This window comes from Scyliorhinus canicula, chromosome 6, assembly GCF_902713615.1.
Source record: "Scyliorhinus canicula chromosome 6, sScyCan1.1, whole genome shotgun sequence".
NCBI lineage: Eukaryota > Metazoa > Chordata > Chondrichthyes > Carcharhiniformes > Scyliorhinidae > Scyliorhinus > Scyliorhinus canicula.
Window position 1 is genome coordinate 141,430,950 of NC_052151.1, and position 23,501 is coordinate 141,454,450.

Sequence of the window (23,501 nt, forward strand, 5' to 3'; positions counted from 1 at the left end):
GACTGTCATAATCGCTTTGTTGTTCACTTGAGCTGGGTCGACTGTCAGAGTCTTTATCTTGTGGCTCAAACAATGTGGGTGGACTGTCATAGTCGCTTTGTTGTTCACTGGAGCATGGTAGACTGTCATAGTCTTCTTGCTGTGCACTTGAGCATGGCAGCCTGTCATAGTTTTTCTGTTGTTCACTTGAGCATGGCAGACTTGCATTGTCTGCTGCTAGTTGCTCAGAGGAGGTTGCTAGACCTTCATGGTCTTGTTCATGCAAGGACTGCGCTTTGGAGTCTTGCGTTGCTTCAATCGTGGAGGCTGTCCACGAGCTCGCTGTGGAGGCTTGTGTAACTCGAGTCACTTCTTGTTCATGCAAGGACTGCGGTGTGGAGTCTTGTGTTGCTTCATGTGTAGAGGCTGGAACCCCTTGTGGTGCGTGGACCACTCTGTGGAATCGGGAACCCTTCGCGGTGCGTGGACCACTCTCTGTGTGGCAGCAGGCCGCTCTCTGTGGGCTTGTACCACTCTCTGTCTCTTGGTGTCAGGCGCAGCATAATCCTGCACTCATGAGTCGGGATGTCATATATGCTGGGCTGAAGATCCTCAAATCCAAAGAAGTCATCCGCGTCTATGTCGGATTCGGTACTGGGGTCGCAATCTCTAATGAAAAAACCTTCGTTTGAGTCGTACTCTTCAAGGACTGTATCATCTCTTTGAGCGGTGCTAACCTCTTGTTGCAGGGGTCTGCGGAGGTTACTTTCAGCTACTGGATGAATTTCAGGCATTGTGCTGTCATTCCAGGTGAAAAAATCTTGTTTTACGGCTTTAAATTTTTTTGTCCGTGTTTTGGGACATTTCCCCTTTAAGTGGGCGTGGTCCGTGGCCTCTGACGTCACGAAGCGTGTGACGTTGGTCATAGGAAGCGATTGCGCATGCACATATCGCTGTTCCTGTACTGGGAGCCTTTTTCGCGCATGCGCAAACGGACCTTCCCGTTCTGTGCGCTTCTCGCGCAACTGCGCATGTGCAGTACCTTTACTAAGATGGCCGTCAATCAAAATTGTCGTTCTCTGCTCCGGGATCTCGGCCTCGTGGTAATTACTGGCGCCTCTCTTACCATTTTCTGTTGGTTTGATTGTGTTTTCCTCGCAGTATTTACCGAATTTGTCCAGGACAGCCTGGAAGTCGCTCCTGTTTTGCCCTTTGGAGAACTTGAATGTTTTAAAGATTTCTTATGCTCTGGCACCGGCGATGGTGAGCAGAAGCTCTGTCTTTTCAGCATCGGCCACGTCTTGTAGGTCGGCTGCTACCAGGAAGATCTCAAACATTTGCCTGAATGTACGCCAGTTTTCATGGCACTTGAGCCGCTGTGGAACCGGAATCTCGATCATCTTGCCTGAGTGTTGTTGCTGGTTGTCACTGTTTGCTGAGTTGTAACTATATGGATTGAAACAGTCACTCACTGGTACCATGTCTTGTTATGCTCTTGGCTTAGCATAAGCGGCTTCCTTGATGTTCATTCTGACAAAGGAATGTTCAGACGTGGAGATAACTTCAACACGTTTATTAAATTATTTACAATTCTCCTACTCGGATTTGCCACTACTGTTAATCCTTCTATAGCTACTCAGACTGACGAACCAGTCTGCAACAATCCATGTGGTGGGTGTGATGTTGAATCAACCCTGTGTCTGTACTCACTGAGTGTCTCCACTGGAAAGAGGAAGATCATGTGTGTTGTGTCCTTTATATATGGGTTGGTGTCACCTCTGTGTGTATCGTGAATGCCCATTGGTCGTGTCCTATCTTACTGACCTATTGGTTGAGTGTCTGTGTGTCATGTCTCTGGTGCTCCCTTTAGTGTCTAGCTAGTTTAAATGTGCTTACATTAACCCCTTGTTTGTCTACAGTGATGCATATCACCACGGTGGGGACATGTCGGAAAAGCTTGGTGTGTTGGCAGGCCTGTCAGATTGCTGCTGTGGCTGTCAAGGAGAATGGAGGTGTCTGTCTCCAACTTGGCACAGGGCTTCACACACAGCTTCCATTCCATCATGGAACTTCCATCCTGTAGTGTCTGATGACTGACGTCTCCGTTTCCATGGCAGTATAAGCAGGAGCTACCCCAACAATGAGGGCTGCAGTGGAAGTGCAGATCAAGGTCATGAGTTCTCAGATTATTGTCACGCATTCCGTACCTTCTGCCACGCACAACACACCCCCCACCGACCTCCGGTGTGGTGGGGGGAGCTGGCGGATGGGCTCCCCATGCTCTCAGCATGACTGTCGACCAGGGCGGACTGTCCTCAGTGCACTGGCGGCACGTTGGCACAGTGGTTAGTACTGCTGCCTCACAGCGCCAAAGTTCCAGGTTCAATTCCAGTCTCGGGTGACTGTGTGGAGTTTGCACTTTCTCCTTGTGACTGTGTGGGTTTCCTCCGGGTGCTCCAGTTTCGTCCCACAGTCCAAAGATGTGCAGATTAGGTGGATTAGTCATGCTAAATTTCCCCTTAGTGGGTTACTGGGTTACAGGTATGAGGTGGATGCATGGGCTTAAGTAGGGTGCTCTTTCCAAGGGCCGGTGCAGACATGATGGGCTGATTCGGCAAATTCTATGAATCTATGTTCACTGTTGCCATCATAGCTGTGGCTGCCAGGGGCTTTTAGGAGCACTTAACTATCCAGAAACCTGGCGTGGTGCCAACCGCTCTGGCGTGGGGCTAGCCCCTGGGGAGGCCCGATGCTGGAGTGGTTGGTGCCACTCCCCTACGCTGGGACCCCCCGTCCCGCCGGGTAGGGGAGAATCCCGCCTCAGGAACCTGCTGTCCTCTCTTAGCATTTGTGTATCCAAGCAGAACCACTCAGTCATCGGCTCAATGATGTTTTCCATGGCAGCATAGCTTTCATTGTATGCATGCTAGCTGTGTGTGACTGGGATGCATCAGGGACTCATGAGTCAGGCGTGGAGAGTTTAGCACTCACCATCCAACATTTGACTGGTTGACTGAAAGATTTCTGGAGCAGAGGGCTGGAACAAATTGAACATTTCATGACAGCTGCCAGGAGGTGGTGCAGTTTTTTCTGGCACTGCTGGCCGGTGAGGGCGATGCTGCCCACAGTGCTGACCACCCCTGCCACTTGCGCCCAGGCACGGCAAACGATGGCGGCTGGCAACCTCAGCTGTAGGTTGACAGATGTAGTGTCTGATGACTGACGTCTCCGTTTCCATGGCAGTATAAGCAGGAGCTACCCCAACAATGAGGGCTGCAGTGGAAGTGCAGATCAAGGTCATGAGTTCTCAGATTATTGTCACGCATTCCGTACCTTCTGCCACGCACAACGCACCCCCCGCCGACCTCCGGTGTGGTGGGGGGAGCTGGCGGATGGGCTCCCCATGCTCTCAGCATGACTGTCGACCAGGGCGCACTGTCCTCAGTGCACTGGCGGCACGTTGGCACAGTGGTTAGTACTGCTGCCTCACAGCACCAAAGTTCCAGGTTCAATTCCAGTCTCGGGTGACTGTGTGGAGTTTGCACTTTCTCCTTGTGACTGTGTGGGTTTCCTCCGGGTGCTCCAGTTTCGTCCCACAGTCCCAAGATGTGCAGATTAGGTGGATTGGTCATGCTAAATTTCCCCTTAGTGGGTTACTGGGTTACAGGTATGAGGTGGATGCATGGGCTTAAGTAGGGTGCTCTTTCCAAGGGCCGGTGCAGACATGATGGGCTGATTCGGCAAATTCTATGAATCTATGTTCACTGTTGCCATCATAGCTGTGGCTGCCAGGGGCTTTTAGGAGCACTTAACTATCCAGAAACCTGTCCCCAGCAGATTAATTCAATTGCTGAGGCACTGCCCCATAGGGGCACAGTGGTTCCACAGAACAGGGGCGAAATTCTCCGACCCTGAATCGCCTAGGGCCGCCGAAAATCCGGCCCCCGCCGTGGCAGAGATTTTCCGCCACCCGGGAAGTGGCGGGGGCGGGAATCTTGCCACTCCGATCGGCGAGGCCCCTGCGGCGATTCTCCGGCCCGCGATGGGCCGAAGCCCCGCCGCTGGGAGGCCTCTCCCGCCGCTGAGGTTTGAACCACCTCTGGTGGCGGCGGGATCGGACCCAGGGGAGTGGGTGCCCCCACGGTGGCCAGGCCCACGATTGGATCAGGGAACGAGCCAGTGCCTCGGGGGCACTCTGTCTTTTCCACCGCCGCCACGGCCTCCGCCATGGCGGAAGCGGAAGAGAAACCCACAGCGCGCATGCGCCGGTGGTGACGTCAGTTGACTGAAAGGCCGCTGGCTCCAGTTTTTGAGCCAGTCGGCGTGGTGCCAACCGCTCCGGCGTGGGGCTAGCCCCTGGGGAGGCCCGATGCTGGAGTGGTTGGTGCCACTCCCCTACGCTGGGACCCCCCGTCCCGCCGGGTAGGGGAGAATCCCGCCTCAGGAACCTGCTGTCCTCTCTTAGCATTTGTGTATCCAAGCAGAACCACTCAGTCATCGGCTCAATGATGTTTTCCATGGCAGCATAGCTTTCATTGTATGCATGCTAGCTGTGTGTGACTGGGATGCATCAGGGACTCATGAGTCAGGCGTGGAGAGTTTAGCACTCACCATCCAACATTTGACTGGTTGACTGAAAGATTTCTGGAGCAGAGGGCTGGAACAAATTGAACATTTCATGACAGCTGCCAGGAGAGTGGGCATTCACCACAGTGATGTGCTGAGAACAGTAAACTGCAGATTTAGTGAGCAGTAATACTGAGATGCAGCAGCCATTAAGCCACTTGTGCTACGTCAATGGCACCCTGAGCCATGGGAAAACCCACTATTCCAACAAAACGACAGAAAAGCTCTGACAATATAAACAGAACAAAGTCTTCTGTCCTGGCTTAAAGAGCCTCTGTCACCTGCCAGCTGCTTCCATAGGCAGCAAACTGGGAGATGATAAGTATGTCAGGGATTTTCCACAGCCCTCTGTGATCTGTTTCACGATGGCGGGAGGCAGCCCGGATTTCACATTGAATCCATCCCACAGCGCCGAGAAACCCCGTGGCGGAGGTCCACATGGCGGAACCAGAAGATCCCGGTGGCGGAAACAATCAGGACCACCCCTCTACCCCCACCTCATCTCTTGCAGCCTGGAAGGATCGTGATGTGAAACCATTTAGAAACAGACAATTTCACAGTGACTGGCAGCACCATGCTCACCATGAACTCCATCCCGGCGACCTCCCTTTCTTCAGAGCCTCTGCTCTGCCATGGGGAGGGGCTGCAAGTCCAGCGGTCCCCCTGCAGTCTTCTCCCACTCCCGGCAGTTATAGACAGCCTTCTCTCGGAGGGAGGGGGTGGGAGGGGGGAAGGCATATAGACAACGACAGTGTTAGCCAGTCCGATGCATACAGCCCAGGTGGTGGGAAGGTGTCAGTGGCCAAGGCCCCTGGCCATGGCGGCCAGTATGGTTACCGGCATGTGGTGCAGGGTGGGGGTTCGTCCGTCCTCCGGTGGGGTGGGGTTACGGATGTGTGGACGGGTGTTGGTGCCAGGGGCACAGTGCTGTCGACTCACCCTGGCCACCTTGAGGAGGTGGTGCAGTTTTTTCTGGCACTGCTGGCCGGTGAGGGCGATGCTGCCCACAGTGCTGACCACCCCTGCCACTTGCGCCCAGGCACGGCAAACGATGGTGGCTGGCAACCTCCTTCCTGAGCCAGGGTACAGGGTCAGCCGCCTCTCCTCCACCGTGTCCAGGAAGGTCTCCAGCTTGGCGTCAGTGAAGCGTGGAGCCGCTCTCCTTGCTGCCATCTTGTTGGCTGGGATGGTGTCAATGGGGAGTGCAGTGTGTATATGGGGCTGTAACTCGTTAGCTTCCTGAGTGTCAATTGCGAAACAGATGAATCCGGCACCGTTTCTCATTAGAATCGATTGTGTTCCACTTGGCGCTGGTGCGAGCCCCTTGATGGTCGCTGAATCGGTCCAGGTGCGGCGCCAGATTTGCTGTCGTAAAGCTTCATGAATTCTGCGCCGGAGTCAACACTTAGTCTGAGAAATGGACACTTCCACCTATGTTATTTCTTATGTCTGAATAAAACTCGTAGTTTTCCAGCAGAAGTAAATACTTTCTTGAGTAAGTTTGTTCTCTCTCCAGAGCTTATACTCGATGTTACATGAGAGCTGTCTGTCTGTGTCCTGCTCACTAGCTGCCGTTCCTGTGAAGAGAGAGCTCCTGGCTTCCGTCTGTCTATACATCTCTAGTGCTCCCTCTGGTGGAGTTGTAGTCTATTTACATTAACCTCTTGTGTATATACAGTGATGCAGATCACTACACCACCCAATGTTCCAGGGTTAGATGGAGGTAAGAAAAGAGCTCCTGGAATACCCTAGGTGGATAAGACATCCTGTTGAAAGCCCGTCTACTCCTCCTACTAGCAGATGTCTTCTTTCCTGCCAGCAGCTCCACTTCTCCGTTTTTCTGCACACCAAGATGGGGACTGCTATTACGCTACCCATTACTGGACATACATGGTGCCCACAGGCGCCTTGCAGTTACAACCTAAACCTTCCCCATGTGCAGCATCACTCCCTGTACACTGTGCTGACTGTAATCAACTCCTCAATACTTACTCAGACTAAAACTGAGCCAGCAGAATCAACAATTAACCTGCAATTTGATGTTGATCTGTTGAAATAGTATTGGTCAGAGTGAGTGGGATGGAAGGGGTCCTTCATGGTGCTGAATGCATGATAGTTGTGTATGTTTAAGGGAGGGAGTTAGCTTGATGACCAAGGCTCAAAATAGCTCCTCTGGAGCCAAATTGGTATTGCATTCTGGCAGACTTTAAATTACAATCCACTAACTCTGAAAACTTCCCAGCGCACATTTACAATGCCCACATTTACACCCTCAGAAAGTTGACATTTTGATGCAAGTCATACCAGAACTGAGCACAAACAGGACTGACATCAAAATGACACCAACAGAACTGAAATTATGGGTTCTACTGAACCAATTTTTGAAGTCATATACTTTAGAGCAAGGCTTTGTTCAGTCCCCCTGCATCTTGGGCTTGATCTGCTATCAAAAGAAGAAGCATTATATCAAAGTTAAAAGTTGTTTGAAGATTTTCATGGCGACAGCAGTAATATTGAGGAAAACACATTTATAGTTACAGCATGTAAACCTTTGCCCTGAAAAGAGCAGTTCTTACCTTAAAAGATGTTCTTTGTAGAACTGTTCGGAGATCATACTTTTCCCATTATATAACTGGGTCTGCCTTGCCGGTGAGACAGGACATACCCTGAAACTGGTGAAAGAAGCAGTTATATATTGTTGATAATGAGAATATGCTGATTGATCATGCTTTTGCGTTTGTAATAGCTCAGTTTGTGTTAATCGTCTTTTTGCCGATGGTCAACTGTGTAGAATGGACGGACGTCTGTTTCTTCAGTCAGGGTAGCCAGATGCCACTGATGAGAAATTCACTATCTTGGGAGATGTTGTGGTGTTGGTAGATCTCCATAGCCTCACTGCCCACAGTGGGGACACAGGCCGCAGCCGACTGACTTCATCAAACCTTCTTCATAAACAGTGAATGGGACAAGTCTGCTATTGGCAAACACACTCAACTTTATACATATCCAGTCGTCCAACTTACCTCATCCATCAGGCACTGGCATCCAAGACGCATCGGGGAGGCTAGAAGCGACCATTGTTCACTGCGGACGGTGGATGAATGATGGTACTTTGTAACTTAGCTCCAGTTCCAATTCTTCCATGTTGCAAACATTGCACTAACTTAATCATATATGTATCATACTTGAATTTTTACAAAAATAATTTTTAAAAGTTGCAAGTCTGTTTTTTTATGTCTTTTAACTCTGATGGTTCAGTATATTTTACAATACATTCTTAGGCATGTCTAAAATAACTGTTTTATCAGTTTGTAATTCTATCTCTGATCTAAACGGACAATTTGATAAGACCTATGCAAAAACAATTATAAAAATGATCCCATGTATGCCAATGCAATAATATTCTTCTGCGGTGAAAGAATTGAAGTTCTATGCAAGAGTAGTGGAGGCACAAACATGCATGGATCTGTGATTCTGGCACCAGTTGATGCATGATTTCTATACTGAAAACAATCAGAAATGTCAGTCCTTTTAATGCATAATCCATTTCTTCTAATTGAGCATTTTTAATTTTAAAAAGTCATGGACACTCACATCTTCAGTATTGAATATTGCCAGGAGGAAGGGAAGTTCAATATATATTGTTGCAATGGTACGTCTCTAATACCTAGTTTCCTCAGTGTAATCTGGTGTAATTAATTCATGTATTATATTTATTATATTTCTGACGTCTCCCTCCGAGAAGGTCATTTCTCGACTGCAAAATTATTGCCTTCCCTCTGCTATCTTATCAAAGCAACTTTTCATGACCTATTAGTTTAGACAATCTCAGAAACCATGGGAAGTAAAACTACCATGACAAGTATAACCCTCATCCCAACAGCCTGTTGTGTGAATTTTATAGCCCAGAACAATCAGAAGCTTTGGGCAAAATTCTCCCAACCTGCCTGCGATGGGTTTGGTAGCAGTGGGCACAAAAAATCTGCCGGGAGCCAAAACGTTGGCATAAAATTATATTGCAATTCTCCCACCAGCAGAATAATGGCAGATTGGTATCACCATTTGTATTCATTTGCATCCCATGAATGCTCATCTGTCATCCAGCATCCCGTCAGGTCTTAAAATCTTGCATCACGCCAGTGGGAAATTACGTCAGCTACAATCCCGATTGCTAAAGTGGTCCTCAGTTCACCCTAGACTTTGAGGTGCGTGCAACAAAGCCTACCTGACATAGTACTGTGCTGCACCTGATGTGATGTGCACAACTCTACCAGAACATACTGGTTCCTGCCTTCCATTACTATGCCAATCTGATCTTCATGGACAGCACCATGCTGCTGGATTCATTGACCTTCCTGCATCACCGTGTTGTGTTCTGCTTCGACCTTTGCCAGTAGTGTATTGGGGACAGAGTGAGCCCAGAAATACTTAAGTTGGGCCCCGGTCCACATGGATCCTATCCGGGCCATCTGGAAAAGCCTCAGGATATTTTTCCAACACCTCGTGAAAGTTTCCAGTGCCCATTTGGAAGATCCATTGCCAGTTCAGATGAAGGCACCATTGCCAGTCGTGGCCAAATAGTTTCTGTCTGGGCCCTTCACTATGATCAATGGCAACCTAACAGACTGCTGCCAGTTTGTCACCGGGGTCATTATTATGCCTGGTATTGCAAGAGACTCTACGGTATAGGTAGCAAATCTTGCTTCAGTGTCCCGCAGACTCGTTGTACCCCAGTCCTCGCCTTCTCAAAATCCTGCCTCCCAATGATTGAGACTGCAGGTCTCGAATCCAACTCCACCTCCAATGGGTGCCGTTCGCCAGGATGGTAAATTGAATGGGGGCAACTTGTGGTGCTTTGAAGCAGTTCAACTGCATGCACGTCTTATCATTCAGCTGGTCCAGGTGGAGGGTCTGGCTCTGGACTGGCACCTCGCTCGAGTATGGTGGCGAGGCTGCTGGCTGACCTGTATTTTTTTCTCCCTGCGTTGCTCCATCTGCAAGCACCACGTCGTCTCAGTCCATCCTCCACTGTCTTACAGACCAGTTAAGCAATAGCCTGACACAGTCACACTCACAGAATCATACCTTACAGACAATGTCCCAGACACCACTATCACCATCCTTGGGTATGTCCTGTCTCACCGGCAAGACAGACCCAGTAGAGGTGGCGGCACAGTCATATACAGTCGGGAGGGCATTGCCCTGGGAGTCCTCAACATCGACTCTGGATCCTATGAAATCTCAAGGCTTCAGGTTAAACATGGGCAAGGAAACCTCCTGCTGATTACCACGTAGCGGCCACCATCAGCAGATAAATCAGTTCTCCTCAATATTGAACACAACTGAATAATAATCACTTATTGTCACAAGTAGGCTTCAATGAAGTTACTGTGAAAAGTCCCCGAGTCGCCACATTCCGGTGCCTGTTCAGGGAGGCCGGTACGGGAATTGAACCCGCGCTGCTGGCAGTGTTCTGCATTATAAGCCAGCTGTTTAGCCACTGTGCTAAGCCAGCTCCACTTGGAGGAAGCACTGAGGGTGGCAAAGGCACAGAATATGCTCCAGGTGGACTTCAATGTCCATCACCAAGAGTGGCTCGGTAGTACCACCATAGACTGAGCTGGCTGAGTCTTAAAGGCCATTACGGCTAGACTGGGACTGCAGCAGGTGGTGAGGGAACCACCAAGAGGAAAAAATACACTTGATCTCATCCTCACCAATCTGCCTCCTGTACCCGTCCATGACAGTAACGGTAGAAAGATTACCGCACAGTCCTTGTGGAGAAAAAGTCCCGTCTTCACATTGAGGATACCCTCCATTGTGTTGTGTGGCACTACCACTGTGCTAAATGGGACAGACTTCAAACAGATCTAGCAACTCAAGACTGGGCATTCATGAGGCGCTGTGGACCATCAGCAGCAGCAGAATTATGTTCAACCGCAATCTGCAACCTCATGGCCTGGCATATCCCCCACTCTACCATTACTAAGCCAGAGGATCATCCCTGATTCAATGAAGAATGCAGGAGAGCATGCCAGGAGCAACATCAGGCATAGGGAAAAATGAGGTATCGACCTGGTGAAGCTACAGCACAGGACTACTTGCGTGCCAAACAGCATAAGCAGCAAGTAGTAGACAGAGCTAAGCGATTGCACAACGAATGCATCAGATCTATGCTCTGCAGTATGCCACATCCAGCCGTGAATGGTGGTGGACAATTAAACAACTCACTGGAGGAGGAGGCTACACAAATATCCCCATCCTCAATGATGGAGGGGTCAGCATATATGCGCAAAAGACAAGGTTGAGGCATTCGCAAAAATCTCCAGTCAGAAGTACCGAATGGATGATCCATCTTGGTCTCCTCCGGAGGTCCCCAATATCACTGATGTCAGTCTTCAGCCAATACAATTCACTTAAGAAACGGCTGAAGGCATTGGATACTGCAAAGGCTATGGGGCCTGACAATATCCCGGCAATAATACTGAAGACTTGTGCTCCAGAACTTTTCGCATCCCTAGCCAAGCTGTTCTAGTACAGCTACAACACTGGCATCTACCCAGCAATGGCCTGGCTATGTCTTATACACAAGAAACAGGACAAATCCAACCCAGCCAATTACTGCCCTATTAGCCTTTCTTCAGCATTAGCAAAGTGATAGAAGCACAATGCTATCAAGCAGCACTTACTCAGAAATAATCTGCTCACGGACACTCCATTTCTGTTCCCCCAGGTCACTCAGCTCCTGACCTCATTACAGCCTTGGTTCAAACATGGACAAAGGAGCTGAATGCCAGAGGTGAGGTGAGGTGAGAGTGACTGCCCTTGACATTAAGGCAGTATTTGACCGAGTAGAGCATCAAGGCTTCCTACTAAACTGGAGTCAATGGGAATCGGGGGAAAACTCTCCATTGGTTGAAGGCATACCTGGCACACAGGAAGATGGGTGTGATGGTTGGAGGTCAATCAACTCAGCTGCAGGACATCACTGCAGGAATTCCTCAGGGTAGTGTCCTAGGCCCAACCATCATCACCTGCTTCATAAATGACCTCCGTTGCATCGTAAGGTCAGAAGTGGAGATGTTTGCGGATGACTGCACAATGTTCAGCACCATTCGTGGCTCCTCAGATAATGAAGCAGTCCATGCCCAAATGCAGCAAGGCTTGGACAATATCCAGGCTTGGGCTGACAAGTGGCAAGTTACATCTGCTCCACACAAGTACTAGGAAATTACTATCTCCTGCAAGAGAGGATCTAACCACCGCCCCTTGACACTCAATGGCATTACCATAGTTGAATCCCCCATAATCAACATCCTGGCGGATACCATTGATCAGAAACTGAACTGGACCAACCACATAATACTGTGGCCCCCAGGGCAGGTCAAAGGCTAGGAATCCTATGGCGAGTAACTCACCTCCTAACCCCCCCCCCCCCCCCCCCCCCCCCAAGCCTGTCCACTATCTTCAAGGCACAAGTCAGGAATGTAATGGAATACTCTCCACTGCCTAGATGAGTGCAGCTCCAACAACACTCAAGAAACTCGACACCATGCAGGACAAAGTCAAACACTTGATTGCTCCAGCTTCCACAAACATTCAAATCCTCCACCACCGTCGAACAGTGGCAGCCGTGTGTACCATCTACAAGATGCACTGCAGTAACTCACCACGGTTCCTTAGACAGCACCTTCCAAACCCACAACCGCTACTATCTAGAGAAGGACAAGAGCAGCATATATCTGGGAACCCCACCACCTGGAGGTTCCCTTCAAGTCACTCACAACCTTACTTGGAAATATATCGGCATTTCTTCACTGTCACTGGAGCCATATCCCGGAACTAACCTCCCTGACAATACAGTGGATGCACCTACACCTCGGGGACTGCAGCGGTTAAAGAAGGCAACTCCCCACCAGCTTCTAAAGGGCAACTAAGGATGGGCAATAAGTGCTGGCCTAACCAGCGACGCCCACATCCTGTAAATTAATTTTTAAAAATACTCCAGGGAGGGGCCCCACCTGGTCATCGCGGCCCTCAACCAACGGGTGTGCTCTTGATGGCACTTGGGCCAGGGTGGGACCTGGGCGCCCCAGTCCTAAGCGACGCTGAATGCCGGAATGGTGGGCGTCCCTCACTATTCACTTCCATTACTGACATTCTCTCAAGTTCCTGGACTCCCATCTCTGCACTCTCCCATGCGAGGGAGATTTCTACGGCCTCCCTAAGGTCCAGTAAAGGCTCAGCCAGCAAATTCCACTGGAGTGCCATATTGTTCACCCCGCATGCAACGTCACCCCAGAGCATCTTGGGTAGGATTGGCCATAGTCACAAAACTCTGAAAAGTTTTGTAAATGTGCCAAAAACTCAGTAATGGACTCCCCTGGGGCCCTCTCAGCTGTGTTAAATCGGCACCTCTGTATAATGACAAATGGCTTGGGGTCATAGTGTTTGCTACCAATGTTGCCAACTCTTCAAATTATTTGGAATCTGAGGCCGTAGGTTACATCAGGCTCTTAATGATGCTAAAATGTGGAGCCCCACAGGCCAGTAAAATCACCGTCTATCGCTCATCCCCAATGATAGTAATTTCCTTAAAGAAATAACGCATCTGTTCCACATAGTGCGTCCAGTCCTCCACACTCACAGCGAAATTGAGCCTACCAAAGAGCGGCATTTTTATCAAAATGGTGCAAACCGTATTTCGTACTAAGAGAGGTGGTAGCTGTGCTCCAAACATTCAGCAGCGCCGACTGTAGTTCCACTTTATCCTTGCCGCCAATTTAGTGGTTGCAGAGGAGCCCGGTAAGAGAATTCAACAAAAAGGTTTATTGTCAAAATAAACGATGTACAAGCACAAGTCAAGTCCCAGCTGGAACTGCACACAACAGCAAAGCTCCAACCTGGGTAGGCATTTATGTCCCAAGTCCAATATCCTGCTGATAGGTCTCTGTAATCTTCATCCAATGCCGATGTCTATGTATTTACATTGTGGACCTTGTGTTGCCCTTTTATATATTTTCTTTTTAATTTATTTTATTTGTTTGATCTGTTTGAGCTGCTCGCAGAAAAATACATTTCACCATACCTTGATACAATAAACAAATCCAATTCAATCCAATCCAATCTGCCCCTCAGCAGGGAAGCTCGTACTCCACGAAGCCCACAGGGAGATTAATTGGTTCACCACCTGTGGGTCTCGTGGGGGTTATAACAATGATCTTTCTGGATGAACAGATGTCAAAAAAAAACTTTTTGTATGTTAATTGTTTGTATAGGTCCATTTCTTTTCAACATAAAACCAAATCTGATCTGTAGCCTGCTGCTTAAAGCACATTCTTACATGGCATTACAGGGGCAGGTAAATCTTTTAATCTTATATCTAATCTTTTTTAGTGGTTTTCCATATTATCAGCAGGTTGGATGCACTGATTGCATCTGATAGCAAGAGACCAGATTACTTTTAAAGTTCTGTACAAAAGATGAGGAATTGTAGTCTGAGTTTGACAGCAATGACCTTGTCCTGCCTGAAGATTGGCCGAAGCCATTAACTAGTGTGAATCCAATTTATTCAAAGTACACCAAATTAATACTGTGCATCACTAATCTGTTTGGATTTGCGAGCACTACAATTTTGTTCTCAGCACTCCTAATCATTTTATTATTTTTAATGATACATCAGTTTTCAACATGTCTCTGATGTTTCCCTTGGATTTCATGTCTTGTCCTACTGAGTCAATTGAAAACTTTTTAAAATATATTTCATTATTTTGTGGCCAACTATTGACGAGGAAGATTGACCTTAATCTTGACTGACACCAAACCACTCTCAACACAATTGACGTCATTTTGACATTGATATTACGGCTGCGTTCCACAGATTAATTGGAAGTGATGCTTTGCTGATGAATGTACCACAGATGTTATCGTTATTTTCATTGTGATCACAGCCTTATTGTGGGATAGTTATTATTTTTGGTGTTGTACAGTTTATGTGAAATGAATAATGCCTCGAAGCTCCTGGAATTCTGATGCAGCGAGTAAGTGTGGCAGGATGGTGTTTTTGCCCAATGGGATCGAAGGAAGATAACTCCATCAGAAAACCCATGATAAATCACTTTATGCCAGGAAAGCAGAAGAGCATTATCATAGACAATTAATTACTTTTAGAATGTAGTCACTGTCTTGAAGACAGATACACCAGGTCATTTGCACCAATGAAGAGCCCACAAACAGGAAAACACAGGAACAGCTCGTGAACAATCTCTGTTTTTAACTGCCATTGCTTGAGGTAGGAATATTTGCTCCAACATTAGAAGTGAATTGGGGCAGCACGGTGGCCTAGTGGTTAGCACAGCTGCCTCACGGCACTGAGGTCCCAGGTTCGAATCCCGGCTCTGGGTCACTGTCCATGTGGAGTTTGCACATTCTCCCCGTGTCTGCGTGGGTTTCGCCCCCACAACCCAAAAAGATGTGCAGAGTAGGTGGATTGGCTACGCCAAATTGCCCCTTAATTGGAAAAAATAATTGGGTAATCTAAATTTTTTTTAAAAAGAAGTGAATTAACATCAAGTGAGCTAGGACTCAATGCAAGAGAGGGTGAGGTTGAACTTTTGCCTGTAAAAGTGGTGAGCGGGACCAGGATGCGGAAGTACAACTTCAATTTCCGACAGATCTGGTCTTTGCTGGCGGTGGAGATAATTCATACAGACAAGAAACCTGTACTTAGTAGGGCCATTTGAATTCAGTGCTGAGTTCAGACAGATGGTTATTTGATTGTTCTCATGGCCTTAACCAATAGTTTGGGTGCCAAGAATTGATGGAGTAAATGTAAATCCTTTTGAAGGATGGGTATGTCTGTTTAAGTGTAATCATCTGAAGTTTTTTAAATCCTCTGCTCTTTAAACTTTAAGCATGGTCGCTGCATGAGGTTTTGAGTTCACAATTTGACAGTTTAAAGAGACTATTCAAAGATTAACTGTCTCTGATGTGTGAATAAAAGTTTACTTGATTTTAGAACAGATTAACCACTTGAGGAGATTCAAATGTTTTCATAGAATCATAATATTCCTATAGTGCAGAAGGAGGTCATTCAGCCCATTGAGTCTGACCCGACCATATGAAAGACCATCCTACACAGACCCATCCCTGTCCTATCCCTCTAACTCTACCGAACCTTTGGACACTTAGGGGAAATTTAGGATGGCTAATCCACCTAACCTGCACATCTATGGACTGTGGGAGGAAACCAGAGCACCCGGAGGAAACCCGTGCAAACATGGAGAAAATGTACAACCTCCACAAACACAGTCACCCGAGGTCAGAATCGAACCCGGGTCCCTGCCGCTGTGAGGCTGAAGTGCAAACCATTATTGATTGGTTTCATGAATGGAGGGTTATTTTACTCATCGAACTTGTATGAGTGAGAATTATATCAGATTTTAAAACGTTTATTTTCTCATCTCCACAAGGCTCCTGAGGTTTGCCCAGGGTGGAGACTGGGTGAGTGGCTATGGAGGTGGCATTGAGGATAAGAGAGGGCAAGGAGTGCCAGTGAGCAGCATGAGTTGGTACGAAAGTAGCAAGGGGATATTAGGGGTCATGGGAGTGGTGGGCCAAGAATTGGCATGGACGTGATCTGGGGAAGGCTGGAAGGTGAGGGCTATCGGGCCCAACAACTTAAAACAGCTGGGACAAATTCGCTGAGAACCATGGTGGTCTTTTTAACCAGTCTGACACAGCCTGTGGACCGACAGCCTGGAACACATATTGAGTCTGATGGCACACTTTAAACCAAGGCGAGTCTGCTAAGTCGTAAAATTCCCTGACTTGAGCTAGCTTTTGTTCTTTTTTTAAATTTAGAGTACCCAATTATTTTTTTTCCAATTAAGGGGCAATTTAGCGTGGCCAATCCACCTAACATGCACATCTTTGGGTTGTGGGGGTTTCCTCCGGGTGCTCCGGTTTCCTCCCACAGTCCAAAGATGTGCGTGTTAGGTGGATTGGCCATGCTAAATTGCCTGTAGTGTCCTAAAAAAAGTAAGGTTAAGGGGGGGGGGGGGGGGGGGGGGGGGGGGGTTGTTGGGTTACGGGTACAGGATGGATACGTGGGTTTGAGTAGGGTGATCATTGCTCGGCACAACATCGAGGGCCGAAGGGCCTGTTCTGTTCTATCTATATAACATGGGGAGAATGTGCAAACTCCACAAGGCCAGTGACCCAAGGCCGGGATTCGAACCCGGGACCTCAGCGCCGCAGTCCCAGTGCTAACCACTGCGCCACATGCTGCCCTAGCTTTTGTTCTTGAATCTTACATTACATTCAACTCCCTCCTATTTTTTTGGAGGGAAAAAAAACCTCAAAGTCTGTTCTCGACTGCCTGGTGTTGGTAAAACTTTGTTCAATTCGGAAAAACTGTATGCACACAGGAGAGACAGACCTCGCGACCATCCTGTAGCTCGCAAAAGTCAGCTCTGATCATAGTCAGAATTACACGCATATATATTTAAAGTTCCTTGGATCCCAAGCAGGTATTAACGTCACTGAATCATTCGGAACAGTACAAAATGATCAGTATGCATATTTTCTGGTCCCCGTAATGGGAAAACGATTAATGAATACAATGTTTCCTTACAATCTCATGGGTTTGTGCTTAACATATTTAACTTCTAGAAGAGGTGCGAATGTGTTGGAAAATGGATTCCTTAGACTTACTAGGGCCTCCTGTGTTTCCTTTTTCATCTTCAAATGCTCTGCGAGATGATTGAATCATTTCCAATGTGGGTGACTTTAACCCCTTGCTTGCTAGTTTTCCCTTGGTATATGTTTAATCCCTTGCCTGCTGGTTTGCCCTTGACCTGTGCTATTACAATACTTTGAGACATCTTTATTATACCAATCCTGACACATATGGCAATTTCTTCCGCCAACAAGATAATGGAATATTGGCCCTTATTTCAAAGGGGCTGGAGTATAGGAGTAGGGGAATCTTGCTGCAGCCGTGCAAGGTACATGTGAGACCATTTGCGGTGCTGTGAGCTGTTCTGGTCCCCTCATTTAAGGAAAGGTATTGGAGGTGGTTCAGAGAAGGTTCATTAGGATGATCCCAGTATGGAGGGATTGTCTAACGAGTAAAGTTTAAACAAGCTGGGACTCTACTCATTGGAATTTAGAAGAATGAGAGGTGATCTCATTGAAACATATTGGATTCTTCAGGGGCTTGACAGGGTAAATGTTGAGAGAGTATTTCCCCTCACGGGGAAATCTAGGACTAGAAGGCATAGTCTCAGAATAAAGTTGTTCCATTTTAAGACTGAGATGAGGAGAATTTGTTTCTCCCAGAGGGTTGAGAGTCTTTGGAACTCCTTGCCACAGAGAGCTGTAGGGGCTGAGTCCTTGTGTATATTTAAGGCTGAGATAGATACATTCTTGATCAGTAAGGGAATCAAGGTTACGGGGAATGTACCTGTGTTGTATTGTTTTTTGAATGTTGGCTCAGCCATGATCCTATTGAATGGCGGAGCAGGCTCAAGGGGTCGAGCGGCCTATTCCTCTTTCTATTTCTTATCGTCTTCGGAGGGATGGTTGAACAATGGCTGGGAGGAAGTCAGGTCAGGTTGATTCGGACCTGGAGTGAAGTTGTTGTGGTTTGGTGGTATGGTGGGAGAGAGGGGGGGGGGGGGGGGGGGGGGAGGCGCAGGGGGGGGGGGCGAGGGGAGTGGCCCATGTGGAGGGGGGGGCTAGTTGTTAAGGTAAGACTACTGATTGCTTTGTCTCTGCTCACGTCCAGCCTCATAATACTTCCCCGCCTCTGCTTCCCTTTACTTTCCTTGTCCTTCGTAGCATTAAGCAGAATGTAACTTTTATAGTAAATCCTTTGTGTAACTAGGCAACAAAGAATGTATAATTTAATTTAATTTCTGTCTGTAAACTCCAGTGTAACTCAAGTATTTAGCATTTATTAGACATGGATTGAGCACTCTTTGCGGTGGTATCAGTGATACAAATAGCATCAGTTATTCTCATCACACTCTTCTATGCAATGATGCATAACAAGTAATCACAGGGCATTTTCTCCATATGTCTGTCTCATTGCTATCTCCACAATTATTTTTTCACTGCATTGCAGGTAAAAAGGTCACATAAAACCAGGGCATTCCCACGCACCATACATACAAGAGGAAACTAAATGAAGGAGTATCCTTGATGAAAACATAAACAGCGTGATGGACTATCAATTACGCAAAGACGAGAGTAGGATGTAATCGAGGCTTTATTACACTGAGATGTGTGGCCTCCTACAGCAGGTGACAAAATGGCTGCTGTACGGGGAGCACACATATTTATACTCCGCCTACTGGTGCCAGGTCCCTGAGGGAGACTGTGTCTTGGTGGCCGACAGGCTATGCTAAGCAGGTTGGCATGAAGTAGCTGTACCCTCTCAACCAATAGGTCCGCCTTGTGGAGTCGAACATGTCTATGGAGGAAAACGGGTCCTGGAGCTGCCAGCCATGTCAGAAGTGAAACCCCGAAGGTGGACTTCCTAGGGAAGGCGAAGAGACGTTCATGGGGGCTTTCATTAGTTGTGGTGCACAGGAGCGACCGAATGAAGTGAAGTGCGTCGGGGAGGACCTCCTGCCAGTGGGTTGCCGGGAGGTTTATGGACCGTACAGCCAGCTGGATGGCCTTCCAGACCGTCCCATTCTCCCTCTCCACCTGCCCATTTCCCCGGGGCTTGTAGCTGGTCATCCTGCTCGAGGCAATGCCTCTGTTGAGCAGGTACTGCCGCAGCTCATCACTCATGAATGAGGATCCACGGTCGCTGTGGACTTAGACGGGGAAGCCGAACAGAGCGAAGATGGTGTTGAAGGCTTTGATGACGGTGGCAGACATCATGTCGTGGCACAGGACGGCAAAGGGGAATTGGGAATATTCATTGACCACACTGAGAAAGTACGTGTTGCGGTCGGTGGAAGGTTGGGGCCCTTTGAAGTCCACGCTGAGGGGTTCAAAGGGTCGGGAGGCCTTCACCAGGCATGCACGGTCTGGCCGGTAGAAGTGCGGTTTACACCCCGCGCAGACCTGGCAGTCTCTGGTGATCGCCCTGACTTCCTCGATGGAGTAGGGCAGGTTGCGGGCCTTGATGAAATGGTAAAAACGTGTGACCCCTGGGTGACAGAGGTTGTCGTGCAGGGTCCGGAGTCGGTCCACTTGTGTGCTGGCACATGTACATCAGCATAGGGCATCAGGGGGCTCGTTGAGCTTACCAGGGCAATACAAAATCTCATAGTTGTAGGTGGAGAGCTCGATCCTCCACCTCAAGATTTTATCGTTTTTGATCTTGCCCCGCTGTATGTTATTAAGCATGAAGGCAACCGACCATTGGTCAGTGAGGAGAGTGCATCTCCTGCCAGCCTGGTAATGCCTCCAATGCCGCACAGCTTCAACAATGGCTTGGGCCTCTTTTCCGAAGGAGGAGTGCGGAATTTCGGAGGCATGGAGGGTGCGAGAAAAGAATGCCTCCGGAGTGGGATCCGGAGGCCAGGGAGAGTCTCTGGTTAGTGGGGTGTACCGCGAGGGAGCACCGCCTTACCGTGTCGGGGTGAATGAAGCTCTCAGTGCTCCCAAAGTCCAGCAGGCAGGAGATCTCGTGCCCGTTGACCTTCACCGTAGTTGAAGCAGTCGCAAGGTTGTGTGGTCGAGACTGGTCAATCGTGACCGAGGCGAGACGCAGCTGGTCGTCGGCGGTTGCAGGTGGTGAGGTATGCTGGAACAAGAACGGTGATTGAGCAAGCCTGGCACACAACAGTGAAGTGTCCCTTCTTGCCACAGGCCTTGCAGAGTGCGCTCCACGCCGGTCAGTGCTGTCGGGGGTGTTTTGACTGCCCACAGAAGTACCATTTGGGCCCCCCCCAGGGTTGTTTGGCTGCCACACAGCACAGGTGTGGGGTTGGCTGAGGGCGGTCGCTGATGGGGTCCACGATGGGACGGCCGTCTGCGGAGTCCACGATGCACAGGGGTGGTGGGCCGCGCGGTCGGGGGCGTAAGCCTGAACGTTGCATGATGCAACCGGAAGTGAGAGCGCTAGTCTTTTGGTCGACTGGCGAATGTGGTCAGACCCTATGCCCGTAACAAATGCGTCTCTCATTCGCAAATTCAAGCGTTCCGTGGCCGAAACGTCCTGATAGTCAGTCTCTAACTAGGGCGAGTAGGGTGCACCAGAAATCGTCCACTGACTCACCGGGAAGTTGGCGCCGTGCAGAGAGGAAGTGCCTGGCGTAGATTGTGTTAGTCCGCTGAGCGTAGTTTTCCTTCAGTAGTGCCATGGCCTCTGCGTAGGTCAGCGCGTCCAGGACAAGTAGAAAGACGTTGGAGCTCAGCCGCATGTAAAGGATCTGGAGCTTCTGTAATTCTGTAATTGTGTCTGGTGCAGACCCGATGTACGCTTCAAAACAGGCTAGTCAATGTTCAAAGTCCTTTTTGGCATTGTCTGCTTGAGTATGCAGCTGCAGGCGATCCGGCTTAATGCGGAGGTCTCAGTGTAATAAATCTCAGTGTAATAAATTGATGCACTATCAATTATGCAAAGATGAGAGTAGGATGTAATCGAGGCTTTATTACACAGAGATGTGTGGCCTCCTACAGCAGCTGACGAAATGGCTGCTGTACGGGTAGTACACATATTTATACTCCACCTACTGGGCGGAGCCAGCAGGCAAGGATCTACCCCCGTACCTGTAGTACAGGGGCCTTACCGTAAAGCACCTATATCAGCATCCTATATATACAATATATACGTCTGTGGTGACTACTACACAGCGTAAAGAAGAGATTGCAATCATTATATATTATATATTCAGACAATAATATCAAAAGACAGTTCTTGAAGCAAATTATATATATATATATATAAAACATGCAGTCAACTCTTACTCTGCATGTCGGCACTGTTAATTGCATAAAAGAAAGAAAATCATGTGTAGTCTAACTCACAATTCCTGATAACATGTTAATTGCTCCCTGAAGTGCATGGACCTGCTTAATCTTTATCTGGTTCCTAACTGTTAAGTGCGTTCTAAGAAGTCTTACAATTTGCTTCTGGAATCTTGGAGCAGTGTAGCGCTCCCTGGTGCACACACACACACACACAAGTAAGAAAAATCAGAGTTGATGTCAGAAGAAAGTCAATTTTCCATCCATTTACATTCCAAAGAACATCCCAGAACACTGATTTGAAAATCAAACTGTGTCTCTTCCCCAGAAAAGCACCAGACAAGTTCTGAAAAATATTTAACGTCTAGTTTAAAAAATATATTTTTCACAATTTTGTGCATGTCCATTTTCACTTTATTTTTAAGATTCATTCTCAGGATTTGGGCATTGTTGGCAGCAGCAACTTATTGCCCATCCCTTGTTCTTGAGACGCTGGTGTGAGCCCTCCTACTGACAGCTGCAATCTATGTGGTAAAAATATTCCCACATTATTGTATGTTTCTGGAGTACCAGGGCTTTGATCCAGCAGCAATGAAGGAAATGTGATATATAGAACATAGAACATAGAACAGTACAGCACAGAACAGGCCCTTCGGCCCTCGATGTTGTGCCGAGCAATGATCACCCTACTCAAACCCACCCTATACCCGTAACCCAACACCCCCCCCCAAACCTTACTTTTTAGGACACTACGGGCAATTTAGCATGGCCAATCCACCTAACCCGCACATCTTTGGACTGTGGGAGGAAACCGGAGCACCCGGAGGAAACCCACGCACTCACAGGGAGGACGTGCAGACTCCGCACAGACAGTGACCCAGCCGGGAATCGAACCTGGGACCCTGGAGCTGTGAAGCATTTATGCTAACCACCATGCTACCGTGCTGCCCGAATATATATCTTCAAGTCAGAATGGGGTATGTGACTTGGAGCTGAACTAAGACTTACAGTCTTCATGGGTGCTATTGCACACACCCAAGACCATATTCCATCACTGACTTCTGTCTGATAGGTGGTGGAGAGGTTTTGGTGAATCAGAAAATGAGCTGCTCATTATAGAATTCCCAACCTCTAAACAGCCCTCTTAGCCATTTCATTTCTGTGGCTCTTCTAGTTCTGGTCAGTGGTGAGCCCTCTCGGAGTTTGGGAAATATGTGATGTTTGGTGACTGTAATGTCTTTGAATACCAATGGGAGGCGATCTGACTCTCTCTTGGAAGTAATCGTTGCCCAGTATTTTGCATGGTGCGAATGTTACTTGCCATTTAACAACCATTGTTACAGCCATTCTGCACAGGCCGTGTGAATTTGCTTTTGTTGCCTTCACTGTGTCTAATCATCAGAGACAACGTACCAGCTTGATTCAAAAATGCTCTTGCAGCCAGCAACACTACTTCTGGATGAAACCTCCCAACTGCCCTCTCACATGGATATGAAAACTCCAATGGCACTGTTAGAAGAGTAGGGGAGTCCAACGGGATATCCTGGTCAACGTCTATTCCTCAACAAACACTGATAAAAAACAGATTTTATGGCCGTCTATTAGTTTGCTGTTTTGGGGACCTTCCTTCACTGCTTTACCACAATAACTGGACTTCAAGAATGCTTTGTTTATTATGAGGCACTGTGGGGTGATCTGAGGTCATGGCAGGCACTAGAGATGCAATTCTTACCTTTTTTCTTATAATCAATGGCAATATCACAATGCACTTTTCATAATTTAGACTTTATTATGAGAAATAAACATTATTTTCATTATGTAATTGCACAATATTAAGGAGCTACTGACAAAGGGGACATGAATGGACATAAATTATCTCTCGACTGTGATTTAGTATTTTTAAATACCTAACTTGAATACTTCACTTTTATTCTTGTTAATAACTCTCTTGTATTTCTTTGTTT

The 23,501-nt window shown here is 47.9% G+C and overlaps 1 protein-coding gene across 1 annotated transcript in view; it reads left to right on the plus strand.

The window, feature by feature from the left end:
* Window positions 1-23,501, plus strand: part of LOC119967948 — a 60,642-nt gene that overhangs the window by 21,848 nt on the left and 15,293 nt on the right. The window lies entirely within an intron of this gene.